Source organism: Pristiophorus japonicus, chromosome 20 (assembly GCF_044704955.1).
Source record: "Pristiophorus japonicus isolate sPriJap1 chromosome 20, sPriJap1.hap1, whole genome shotgun sequence".
In the NCBI taxonomy this organism is placed as follows: Eukaryota; Metazoa; Chordata; class Chondrichthyes; family Pristiophoridae; genus Pristiophorus; species Pristiophorus japonicus.
In genome coordinates this window covers 78,404,133-78,408,667 of record NC_091996.1, presented here as the reverse complement: position 1 = coordinate 78,408,667, position 4,535 = coordinate 78,404,133, and positions in this window count along the sequence as shown.

The window sequence follows — 4,535 nt, the reverse complement described above, 5'->3', positions numbered from 1 at the left end:
GGGGTCAGTCCCAATGATCCAAGGTGAGGTTTATTGGAGGATTGACCATTCCCAATGATCTAGGGTGGAGTTTATTGGAGGATGGGGCCATTCCCAATGATCCAGGGTGAGGTTTATTGGAGGATTGACCATTCCCAATGATCCAGGGTGGGGTTTATTGGAGGATTGACCAGTCCCAATGATCCAGGGTGGAGTTTATTGGAGGGTGGGGTCAGTCCCAATGATCCAGGGTGGGGTTTATTGGAGGATTGACCATTCCCAATGATCCAGGGTGGAGTTTATTGGAGGATTGACCAGTCCCAATGATCCAGGGTGGAGTTTATTGGAGGATGGAGCATTCCTAATGATCTAGGGTGGAGTTTATTGGAGGATGGGGCCATTCCCAATGATCCAGGGTGGGGTTTATTGGAGGTGGACCATTCCCAATGATCCAGGGTGGAGTTTATTGGAGGTGGACCATTCCCAATGATCCAGGGTGGAGTTTATTGGAGGATTGACCAGTCCCAATGATCCAGGATGGGGTTTATTGGAGGATGGAGCATTCCTAATGATCTAGGGTGGAGTTTATTGGAGGATGGGGCCATTCCCAATGATCCAGGGTGGGGTTTATTGGAGGTGGACCATTCCCAATGATCCAGGGTGGAGTTTATTGGAGGTGGACCATTCCCAATGATCCAGGGTGGAGTTTATTGGAGGATGGATCATTCCCAATGATCCAGGGTGGGGTTTATTGGAGGGTGGGGCCAGTCCCAATCCTGGGAGCCCAGCCCGTTGAACAAGCTTCTCCCACTGGGACAGGAGCAGTGCGCAGGCGCAATTTGTGGGAACCGCAGCTCCAGCCGCCACTCGCTCGCTCAGGGGGAGGCACTGAGCGGGAAAGTCCGAGGCCTCAGTGATTGGTTCTGTCAAATGTCAATCAAAGGCCAGCAGCCAATCCGCTTGGCCCAAGTCCCGCCCCCAACTGTGGCGGCAAAATTCAAAGCTGGAGATCAAACTGTCACTCAAAGTTCAGACCCGCCCACTGCACTCTACCGACTCTCTGATTGGTGGTTGCGAGAGGGCGGGGCAATCAGTGCAGTGCCCGCCTCCGCCTGGGAGCTGCTGTTTGGTCAGGTGAGCAGATCACCTGAGCTGGAAGGAAAGTGGCCACAAGGCACCTTATGCGGGGCCTGGGCCTCTTGTACTGGGGAATCAAGCAGGGAGACTTTACACAATACTGTTACCGCACTTCATCGACAAATAACTATTGGTTTCAAAGCATAAAGGGCAGTGGTTTGCAATGAAAAGACTTGCCTTTATATCGCGGCTTCTGTGTCCTCAGGATGTCTCAAAGCACTTTACAGACAATGAATGCTTGTGTTTTGTTACAGGGGGTCCAGGGAATTGTTAGAACATGGGAGGGAGCATCAGAGCAAAAAGTTTGAGAACCCCTGACCTACTCACTCTTCAACAGTCCCTTGTATCGAAGATGACTTGCTTCCACGCCAAAAAGGGATGAGTTTACAGGAGTTTCAGTGAAGGACCTAATATTCCAGGTCCCTAACTGCATGTTGAAGGGTGGAAGATGCCTGTGCATGGATTTTTTTAACGTGCGGTGTTCGTTGCACACCAGCCACCACACGGGCTTGACAGAGCAAGGTCTTCGTCCAGTGGCAAGGATTAACAAAGATGACTGGAGACCAGCTCTGCTGCACAGACCTAGTGCGCACACATATCACAGTGAGGGCTGGCCCGTGCTGCACCTGGGCCCTCGGCTCTTCTGGGCCCCAAACCCATGGCTCTCCTGGGCTCCGATCACATCGCTCTGCAATCTTTCACCACTCCTTCGCCCTGACCTCGCCGCTCCTGCTGTACCTGCCCATGCTCCAATCACCTATCTGGATTATCGTGACGTCCAATCCAGTTGCCCTCATCACTGCCATTGTCCTCCTGCACCAGCTCACGCTGTATGATTATAATCAGGTTATAATCAGGGATGCTCAAGAGGGCAGAATTAGAGGAGCACAGACATCTCGGGCGGCCGGGGGGTGGGGGCGGTGGATGTGGGGCTGGAAGAGATTACAGAGATAGGGAGAGGTGAGGTCATGGAGGAATTTGAAAATAAGAATGAGAATTTTGAAATCTAGACTTTGTTTAACCGGAAGCCAATGTCGGTCAGCGAGCACAGAGGAACAGTCTGAACAGTTCAGCAGCAACATGAATGCCCAAATGGGAAGTGATGTGCATTTTAACCTCACGCACTAATATAAGAACATAAGAATTAGGAACAGGACTAGGCCATCTAGCCTCTCGAGCCTGCTCCACCATTCAACAAGATCATGGCTGATCTGGCCGTAGACTCAGCTCCAATTATCCGCCCGCTCCCCCTAACCCTTAATTCCCTTATTGGTTAAAAATCTATCTATCTGTGATTTGAATACATTCAATGAGTTAGCCTCAACTTCTTCCTTGGGCAGAGAATTCCACAGATTCACAACCCTCTGGGAGAAGAAATTCCTTCTCAACTCGGTTTTAAATTGGCTCCCCCATATTTTGAGGCTGTGTCCCCTAGTTCTAGTCTCCCCGACCAGTGGAAACAACTTCTCTGCCTCTATTTTGTCTATCCCTTTCATGATTTTAAATGTTTCTATAAGATCACCCCTCATCCTTCTGAACTCCAACGAGTAAAGACCCAGTTTACTCAATCTATCATCATAAGGTAACCCCCTCATCTCCGGAATCAACCGAGTGAATCGTCTCTGTACCCGCTCCAAAGCTAGTATACCCTTCCTTAAGTAAGGTGACCAAAACTGCATGCAGTACTCCAGGTGTGGCCTCAGCAATACCCGATACAGTTGCAGAAGGACCTCCCTGCTTTTGTACTCCATTCCTCTCGCAATGAAGGCCAACATTTCATTCGCCTTCCTGATTACCTGCTGCACCTGCAAACTAACTTTTTGGGATTCATGCACAAGGACCCCCAGGTCCCTCTGCACCTAAGCATGTTGTAATTTCTCCCCATTCAAATAATATTCCCTTTTACTGTTTTTTTTCCCCAAGGTGGATGACCTCACATTTTCCGACATTCCATCTGCCAAACCTTAGCCCATTCGCTTAACCTATCTAAATCTCTTTGCAGCCTCTCTGTGTCCTCTACACAACCCGCTTTCCCACTAATCTTTGTGTCATCTGCAAATTTTGTTACACTACACTCTGTCCCCTCTTCCAGGTCATCTATGTATATTGTAAACAGTTGTGGTCCCAGCACCGATCCCTGTGGCACACCACTAACCACCGATTTCCAACCTGAAAAGGACCCATTTATCCCGACTCTCTGCTTTCTGTTAGTTAGCCAATTCTCTATCCATGCTAATACATTTCCTCTGACTCCGCATAACTTTATCTTCTGCAGTAACCTTTTGCGTGGCACCTTATCAAATGCCTTTTGGAAATCCAAATACATCACAACCATCGGTGCACCTCTATCCACCATGCTCGTTATATCCTCAAAGAATTCCAGTAATTTGTTAAACATGATTTCCCCTTCATGAATCCATGTTGCGTCTGTTTGATTGCACTATTCCTATCTAGATGTCCCGCTATTTCTTCCTTAATGCTTCAAGCATTTTCCCCACTACAGATGTTAAACTAACCGGCCTATAATTACCTGCCTTTTGTCTGCCCCCTTTTTTAAAACAGAGGTGTCATCTACAAAGTACATCTTATTATCGACAGCAAGCTGCAGTATCACTTATTGGAATATGATTTTTGAGTAAATAAGAGTTTAGCTAATGAACTACCTGTATTTATTTTACAAATATAGTATTTTCTTACTTTGAAGTTTCCTTTTGCCTTTTACTTTGTGTTGGGTGTGTTTTGTCTTTCGGTCCCTGCACACAACCAATGCATTCTCAGCTGAGAGAAAAGATGGCCCACTTGCTCTCTGATCTCTGACTGTGACCCATAATGTCTCACCCTCCACATTTACTGCCTTGTGGTTCATGCTCATTTTCTGTTGACCCCCTCTTCCTTCTTCCCGACAGTCCAGTGGAGATTCCGGACTTGCTAAGTGAGGGACAATGGGCACAAACCCACATCCCACCATTCTTTGCTGCCATTTGTTGAACTGGCAGCTGTGCCAGTCTCCGTTAATTATTTATCACGTTTGTCAGGTTTGTGAAGCAGAAACAGTGTCCACAAAGAGCTACTTGTGCTTCAAAATACTCGAGCCGCTCTGCCAAACAGTCATGTAGACATTCAGTACAACAGATAATCGATCGATCGATCATTTCATTCATTTAGTGACGGAAGATTTTACTATTTCACACCACATTTTGTGTATTTTAGATAGTATCTGGCTTTATGTTTATAAATTATTGGGAGGGTAGAAATGGTGTGATGCCCAACACTAAGAGTGGGACTGTTTCAAATTTACCAATTTAGCACTTTGTTCTCACCAATGTGCACGGTCCCTTTAAATCTGCTGCACGGTGTCTCTTCCAGCGGTGGGAGCTGGTGAGCGGTCCCTTTAAATCTGCTGCACAGTGTCTCTTCCA